General features: G+C 39.1%; 1 protein-coding gene across 2 annotated transcripts in view; it reads left to right on the top strand.

Moving 5' to 3' along the window:
• Positions 1-437: 437 nt before the first annotated feature.
• The window catches only part of cntn6 (contactin 6), a 93244-nt gene continuing 84287 nt past the window's right edge, over positions 438-9394 (top strand). For both annotated transcript variants that reach the window (XM_029432578.1, XM_029432577.1), the window contains exon 1: positions 438-753. The gene's annotated coding sequence lies outside the window, so the exon portion shown is untranslated. The remainder of the gene's footprint in view (positions 754-9394) is intronic.

Below are 9394 nucleotides of genomic sequence, written 5' to 3'. Positions count from 1 at the left end.
GTGATATTAAAAAAATGATTATGAGCTGAACTTCTGATTCTAATGAAGGTAAGTGTTGACCATTCATAGAAGAATGAATGTTAACCAACATGTAGGCCTAATGGGTTCAAATGCACCAAAAAGTCAAGTCAAGACGAGCATCACCTGTCCTTTTATTGAACATTGTGATAAAAACAGACATTCAGCAGGTCAAGGACATTCTTACACAATTCCAGTATAGAAAAGTAGAGGTCAATCGAATAAATAAATAATAACTAAAGTAAATAGATTAAATTAAATATCAAAAATAAGATATCAAAATACAATAAATAAACAATACATCAAAACATTAAATGTACCTTAATACATGGCTACAATTTGTTTTACATTTAAAATATAAGTTTAACAGCAACACCCGTCAAAACAATATGCCAAAGGCATGTGATGGACATGTATTTAACGGTTCCCATTTAACTAATACAAAAATAATGTCATAGTGCAGAATATTGCCTCCGAACGCTCTCCACGCATGATGCAGATCAGATTAGATGGCATGGTGATGAGGAGGAGGAAACAGTTGGTTATAGTTTGATATCAGGGGGCTGGTCTGAATCTCGCTGTCCTTTATTGGCGTGGAGAAAAAAGCCAGACGCACTTTGGAGTTCACTGCCGGGACGTAGCAATCCTTTTATCCACACACAGTGCAGGCTGTGTGGCTCTGCTCTCCGACGTCCCCTCTCCTCTGCTTACTGTCGTGTCTCCTCTTCTGAACAGGTAAGACATCCTTCCAAGTTATTGTGCTATGCAATAGTGTGTGCGATCTTTGTACAGTTCAGCGTGTGCCTACCTGTCCGCACGCTGCAGCGCACTGATTATTCACTGCCTTTCCTTGCCGTGCGTCTGCACAGGTACCGTGTTACCGTAGAGGATGAGATGATCATCCTATGGTGTGCTTTATGATTCCACATATCCACATTTCTAAGCATTTTAAAGAAAGTTAAGACTCAGTAGTGTATACCGTACCGGAGTGAAACATCGTGAGCCTTTGCGCATTCCGCCGGGCTGCTGCGCACAGTTAGATGGATGTTGGTAGCCCGCGTTGTGGAGAGAGATTAATGTTAATGCAAGAATAAGTCAGTTTGCACGCCACATATGTGTGCACATTTTGTGCAGAGGTAGAGGTGAAGAGCGCTTTCCCTTTTCCTCATCCATCACTATTGAGATGATCGTGACGCGCACAAGGCACCCGCAGCGATTGTGAACAGTGGCTTTACTACTCTGGTATCTTTGTGCTATTATGAGAAATACAGAAGTATATATAAGAAACTAAGTTTTTTTTTAACCAATCTAAAATGTAAAATATCCTAAATATGAAATAAAATGAACTGTGATAAAAACGCTTATCCTTAGAAGATTCGTGCTCACCTACAGTATTTTATCTAGTGGCTGTGTGTGTGTGTGTGTGTGTGTGTGTGTGTGTGTGTGTGTGTGTGTGTCCTTGATGTGCTTGCAGTTTCTGATGTTTATCTCATATATGAAGTGCTGCAGTCATGAGGTACCTCATCCTTCTTCCGAAGACTTTCATGTTAGTTTGATTATGTTTTTGTGCAGACATACAGGGATAATTAAAATTAAAATTACCCCCCACACTCACACACTCAGTCATCCCTTTCCCACCCAGGAAGCTACTACAGCATAATAAATGTGCTATTAGCCATTTTCATTCAAATGCAAACCCCCTACCCCCAAAATTGTATTCAATGATCACACTCCTCTGTCACTTATTCCATTAAAATGATGATTAATATTTCACTTTGTGGCTTAATTTCTCAGCACTGGCTTAATAAACCTGCCACGTTCATGTAGCCCTGTCGATTACTCTCAAGAGGGTCATCTATAGAATACATATGGGCTCCTTCACATCCTCATCACCACATGATGACAGAGAGGCGGGCAGACTTTGGCCACAAGAGACAAAACAAGAGACAATCCAGCACATAAGTAACTCCCAGCAGCGTCTTTTTGTTCCTGTTCCACCAGGAATGCAGTGTCATCTGCCTAAAATACAGCTGATGCATCGATATAAAGTTCAATCTGTCCTTTGCTGTTTACATCCTCATTGTCCGCAAAATGAGCAAAGACGCAAGCTTTCCCAGTTTGGTGTCTTCCAGGTGTGCTTCAGGGTGTTTCTGTGGAACCAGAACTAGATTGGGAATCCACCATGATTTCATTCAATAGAGGTGAACATATTGATAAATTGTATGAAAATGATTTTTTAATCAGTAGTGCTGTCTACTGGATGTATTTAAAGAATGAAGTAAAGGCATCCTACATGTCAGTTCATCCCTCCACATTTCAGAATTTAAACCTTGTTTTTTTGGGTTATCAGCTCTTGATGCCTGGGTTCTCTGGGATTTTGCTCAGCTGCGGCAGTCTGAACAGGTAGGTAGTGCGGGCTGAAGACTAATCTTCACAGGGGTGATAGAGATAACAGTGATGTATGGAGCGGATGGGGTGCTTTAACACCCAGAGCTGACTGTTGTCTAGCGAGGTCAGGCCTGTGATACCGGAGCACTGCTTCAGCCGGCTACTCTCATGCCTGGGATTTGGCTCGTCTTAATAGCTGCAGGTGGATACAAGCAGAGGCAACCTCTGTATTCACAGCCTGCAGATGTCTTGATAAATGCTGTGTTGCTGCTCAGGCATCTGTCAGTCGCTTCGGCTCTCCAAGTAAAATACTTCCTTGGGCAGCAGCCAAACAGGCAGCCATACTGTGACATAGTTATGTTGCATTTTACTGTAAAACTGATGGCAGCGTTTCTCCTAAAGGAGAGGCTGCAAGAGGAAAGGATCTTAGTGGCACAACCACACCTCTACTGTGCATTGGTGTGAAGTAATGACCTTGTAAATATAGAATTTACGATCTTGCATGAATATTTAGACATGGGCATTTTGTTTGAAAGCCCATGTCTTTAATGCATTATTAATATACTTATAATATGTGGTAATCTGAGTCAACTGAGTCATTAGAGTTTTTTTGCATTAGTGAAATGTCAATTGGAGCGCTCGACTTCTATGTTTATAAAGCATTACTGACTGAAAGTGTTACCACGTGTTTATATTAACAATGTATTAACTATGTGTAATAGGATGTCACATTATTACTTCATTGATAACTTGTTTAGTAAGTTATTATTAAAACATTTTTATCATGAATTTTACATTGTAATACATCTTAAATTAACAATGTCATCATGTAACAATTACCTACAGGTTTGTTGGTAGCCTTGGTCAGTTGTTTGTCAGTGTCATACTGCAGCCAGGAGGAAGGACTGGACGCTGAGATATCCATCAAATATGACCAGATCACACCTAAGAGGCCCCACAGGTTCTAGATTAAAAGTAATTTTTCTTTATTAGAAATAACCTTTTGGTCAAGGAGGCTCGCGTTCCTTAATGAAAGAATGCACACCAGAGACAGCATACATTATTTGATGCTGTCATTTAATTTGATTGTTGTCAGTTTAAGATGAATCCAGAGAGGAAGTGTGATTATTATTACTATTGATCGGCTGACGTCTATCAACGTGCAGTTTAATAACTTGGACTAAAAAAAATGTCACCAGCCAAGCACTGGATGGGAGGAAAAATAAATGGATGAGTTTAATGATGATTTTAGATTTATTTTGTTCTGCTTGTATCTTAATAAAATGCTCAACGGTGATGTATTCAAGCAATGTATACATGTATACTGGAGATGCTTTAGGGAAGGTATCTTGTTCCTGAACTAGCAGGTGTGTTTCCATGAGTTGAAGATGTTTGGGTGGCCCCTGCTGTTCTGCCTGTGTTGCTTCCATTACATTTCCTTTGAAATATGATATTTATTAGTAATGTTAAGACAATTTCTCTGGACAAAATGGACATACGCAGTAACCAATCAAAACCGTCCATGCTTATCTGTTGACAAACAGGGAGATGCATAAAAGATGACGGACACCCAGTGCACCACACAACTGGTGTTTATAAATCTATGTAATGTTTTCAATCCCTTTTTTACTTTGCTTTTTTCTTTAAAAAAATGTGTTGGACGGTGCAGTGTTTGTGAAAGGTGCCTTCAAATTCAAAATTATTTGAAATGTATTATATGACACTTTATTTTTTTACTTACATTCTATCTTTTATGGCCAGGGCTCCTAACTCCTAGCTCCTACCTCCTACCTCCTAGCTCCTACTAATTATGTTGTTTGTTATTACTGACCCTGTGTTTACCTGCATATGGCTAATAAAACTAATACTAATTAAAATAAAAATGACTAATGAACTGAACTTAACTCGATCGCTCTTCCTCTTGCCAGCCTGCTTTATCCCTTCATGATAGATAGATAGATACTTTATTCATCCCGAGGGAAATTTAGGCATCTAGTAGCTTAAAGACATACAACATATAACATTACACATCTGCCCCCCCCTCCCTCCATTACAAAGTAAGTAACAATAAAAATAAAAATAAGCGATAAAGGCTATACATTATAAATACAAAAGTAAAAATACAGGCTGTATGTATGTACCTATGTATGTATTCATAGCAACAAATTATAATTTTCCATCTATAAAGCAAAATACATTGAAATGAAATGGCCAGCATATGATGACCTCGGGCCTGAAAGAGAAGCCAATGCAAAAGTGTCGTAAACCTGCATTCTTTCTCATGGCAACCAACAGACGACTCCACTGGTTGCAAAAATAAGTGTGATTGTATAGAAGTCTATGAGAAAATGAGTCGACTTCTCACTGCATTTATTACCTCAGTAAACATTTTCTTTATGAACTAATGGTCTCAATCACTAGTTTCAAGTCTTTGTCAATACAGCACGATGTTTGTGACTTATGGTCCCATTAAGAGTAAAATGGACGACAAAGCAGGGCTAGCTTTAGGGCGTAGTTACCACATGGTGTTGTCTGGTTTGGTTGTTGTCCATGTTATCCTCTTAGAACTTTAACCCTTTCACATTTTCAGTTCATAAAAGATAATTGTTACATTTTGGTCGCCTAAAAATAGATTGGTTGGGGTTCAGTTGTTCTTAGATACACCCTCTATCCAAATATTGTTATGTTTCCAAACAACCAAGATGACGACGCCCAAAATGCCAGATTTATTATTATTATTATTCTCAGTCAGTTCACTGTAACAAAGTGCTAATTCTAGGGCTGCATGCAATTATTTTTTTCATTATCAATTAACTCATGATTTCTTTCCTGATTAATTGATTATTTTTAAAATCTTTTATAGTGACAAATACCCATCACAATTTCCACATCCCAAAGAGATGTAACAGTTCAAAACCCAAAAGATATTCATTTTACAATAATATGAGGTATAAATCAGAGAAAATTATTTTAGAAGCTGGAACTTAGAAATGTTTAGCATTATGCTTAAAAGTGGATTCATTACTTATAACAATAGTTGCAGATTAATTGATTAATCAACTAATCATTTCGGCTTTAGTTACTTTCAGACGATGTCTGTCTCAAATAGCATGTTTAACCCAAAACATTACATTTTTTACAGTGTAAACTTTTATTTTATTTAGTATAAACTGTAATACCTCCATGAGCTGCTGACCCTAAAACCCATTATAGTCTGTCAGAGATGTTGTGACTACTTCATGTATTAACCCAGGCAAATTGCAGTTAGTGATTCATCAACATAGCGATGCAATGTTTTCTAATCTCCAGGCAGCCACAGCAGTCAGGTGAGATTTAGTGCGTGGACACGTGGCCGGGCTGCATGAGGCCAGGTAAGCAGGACAGAGTGGTGACCTTCAGCTCTGATAGAGACTGACAGAACCTTGATGGAGGCTATGCAGCCAGAATCATGTTGAATTATTTCTGACATGGAGCTGCAAAACACTTTAAAGCCAGGGAGGAGCATTTTACACCACCGTATTGGAATAAATGAAAGAACCTGACTGCCTCAAAGTTTGTATGGAAACAAACCATCCGCTCAGTCACTTTATACCAAAGTTGTATTTGTCATCTGTTGAGTTGAGCAGCCGGTGTATCCTGTGCAGTGCAACGTTTAAACTGTTCACACCTTGGTTTGATTTGTTTTGATTTGTAATTTGCTTTTCTCAGCAGAATTGTTACCTTTTGTGTGATCTGCCTTCGTCCAATGCTCTCGAGCAGAAGAAGCCCGGCTTATGAATAAATCAGAGCCTTCACTGCTTTGAAGGATAGCGAATGGAATTACCATGTAGTGTACCACGCTGAACTGGGAGCTGATCTTTTTTTTTTTATACTCCCATGTGCTAAAAATATTCATACTCCAGAAAAGCGCTCTCTATACATTACATCCGTAAACAATGCGTAATTTCATAAATAATTCCTTTTCATGTAGTTTCAAAAACAATGTTTTTTACAATCAATTATTAATATGTACTTGGCTGTGAACCCGTCAGTTATTGTATCAGGATTTGGCACAACTCGACTTTAATTGCTTATCTCTTATGTAAAATGGCCACCTTCACTCGGTGGTCACTCCTGATTTAAGCCTAATCTTTTTATCCATGGGACATATTTGTTTTTGGAAAGCAGCAGATTATTTCTCTGTCAGAAATATATTATCTGTCAAGAGACTTATTTTATGATTAATGTTTGTCAGGAAGCAGATTGTCACTGTAGCAGTCTGTGCGTTTTTTAAAATAATGTCTAAGTCTATAGCTGCAGTCCACAACAGGATTACAAAACCAATATTGAAAGTTGCAGCTAGGAAAAGTTGCATCCGCAGCCTAAATAAAGTAACAGATACTCCCTATCACAAACCACCAGTGCGCCACAGTGAAGCTTTGAAATTTACAAACAGGCTTTTCAGACAGAGTCTAAGGTGTGAGGGAAAGATGACAGAAGATAATACCTCAGAAAGAAGATGGGAGCCGAGCTTAGTTTCCTCTAACAAATCCTCTGTAGCCCCGGCATCACTAACACATTAGCGGCGCTGCACGTTTTCAGAACCAGACTCCGCTTCGAGTGGAGCAACACCTGCACGATGCTGATAGAAAGAAAGCCTGTAATACGAACCTGTCACACACACACCCTCCCTAAAATACATGATCATCATCACACATGGAATATCGGCATATCATTAGAATAGAAATCCAAAAATATGTACTTTGGGGGGAATAATTAATGTTCTTCCAAGTCTTCCAAAAGCACGTTTTGTAAGTTGAGTGATGTGGATTTTTGGAAGCTGAAATAAGACAGGCAGTTGGTTAGTCAGATAAAAACCTTGACTTGCGTGAAGTGTTCGTTTATCCCAACTAAGACGTACTGGACTTAGTGGAGAATGCTGTGCAGCCTTTAGAGCAGCTTTGTGCCTTAGAGCAATGTATGTATTTTACCATCTGGAATAAGAAGCATTTGTCTGTGTTGGGAGGGTATATTTTATCCCTTCTCATCCTTTTCTTGCCATGATACAACCAAAACTTATTACGCCTGGCGGGATCATGTATTCGGTAGTGTGTCTGTCAGCCTAATATCCTTTTGTCCTCATTTATGACTGTGTGCTCAAGGACCTCTCGTAATTGCAGTGATTTACAATTCTTTGTAAAACCTATCTTATTGACTGTTATACCATCATTGACTGCTGACACCTCGCTCCTCTTAACCGTCCAGCATTGGCTGCAAGTGTTAAACAGCTGCTTCAGTAGCAATAAGGATTTCCAGCAATCGACTGGTCGAAAAACAAGCCTCACGCAGTCTGTTGGAGTCCACACGTTGGCCTTTGTCATAGCCTAAAAACTGACATCCATACAAACGTTTGGTCTCATTTTGAAGCGGAACATCTGCAGTTTAATACCATACCTGATATGTTATGATATTATACAGTTAAGCATGACATGACATAAATAAAACCCTGTTTTTGTTATGTTTCAACGCCATCTTGACTGTAAGGGAACCTGGAGGGACAATTGAATGAGATTCAACTCTTTGTTTGGGAGGGGAGTGGGAGACACACCTGGTGGAGATCTGTACTCTACTGAGTGACCTTTTCTAGTAACCCCTGCAGAATGTGATTTTAACAACATTTGTAGCAGCCATTTGACTTCAGCTGCTATGAACCACTTTTGAAAGGTCATACAAACTGAGTTACATAGTTGTCACATGAAAGGAATGACTACTGGAGTCCTCTGCAGTGATGTATGTAGCCATATTGTCCCTCACATTCACAAAGACGTGACTTTGCACTAATTCTTATTCTCTAATGGTGCGCTTGTTATTGCATTTTGAAGCTGAACGTGAGAACAATGTCAGCAAGGAGTGCCCTGTGGTGGAGAGGTCTGCCTATAAATGACAGTTAGTGTTTGTCTCTAGATAACAGTTGTGTAGCTTCATTGCTGCTCTGCACCTTAATGTGACATTACACAAACAGGAATGTTTCACGCAGTCTGTCTCCTCTTATTCTTTTTTTTAAACATACAATTCAATGCTTTCTGAAACAATTTGATAAGCTGTAGCTAGCTTGCTAATTAAGATAAAGTTAACTCCATCAGTTGGTGGAAAACATCGTCTCACTTTTTAATGTTTCCATCCAATGGAAATTCCGTAAAAAGGGTTTTTCAGTATGTATGCACATTACAGCTGCATATACCAAGCTAAAAGATTGAGGCTGAAGCAATATGTCCCAGGCACTATCCTCCCCAGTTGATGTTTTCTTCTAAACACAAATGGCGTTTCAGATAACTGAAAAAAGACCTTTTCTAAAACTCCTTCCAGGGAGAAGATTTTCAGAAACTCTGTTTCCAGTGTTGATGTTGATGTGAGGAAACATAGTTATTTGATGGTTCATCGTCTTTGCGAGGTGTCATGACTGAGGGTACATATTCCGAGCAATGGACTTTTTACATTTTTACACATAAATGTACAGATACTTTTGAGGAGCAGAGGCGTCGGAATGCCTTACGAAGGTCAATGCTACAATATCCAACACTCTTGTGACACAGACGTGTGTGTTTGTGGCCCAACTCGACCACTGGTCTTGCCAGTTGAAGGAGATTTTTTAATAAACAGTGCTCTTGTGAAAGGATGAATCAAAACTGCCCGTGTCTGTGTGGAATAGGCGTAAGTGTAGAGCTAGTTAGTATGTTAGTACGACCGCTACATTAAAGCAAACACCATTGTCGAATACGTTTCTTACATTTTTGCCCTCGCTTTTTTTGGCCTCTTGGCTTTGTGTTGATACCAAATGTTATATACTACAGTACTTTCTTTGACGCTACCCGCTGTGTATTACCCTGTTCACCTTCCCTTTGCCTCTTCTTATTCACAGCAGACAGAATAAGTTAGTGGAAATTACTTTCCCTCTGGCACCTCCATCCATCAAATCCTGTCTTGAGTCCTATCTGATGTTGACGAACAA

The sequence above is a fragment of the Cottoperca gobio genome, chromosome 5, assembly GCF_900634415.1.
Source record: "Cottoperca gobio chromosome 5, fCotGob3.1, whole genome shotgun sequence".
NCBI lineage: Eukaryota > Metazoa > Chordata > Actinopteri > Perciformes > Bovichtidae > Cottoperca > Cottoperca gobio.
Note: the sequence above shows the minus strand (reverse complement) of the source record. Positions and strands in the feature narration are given on the sequence as shown.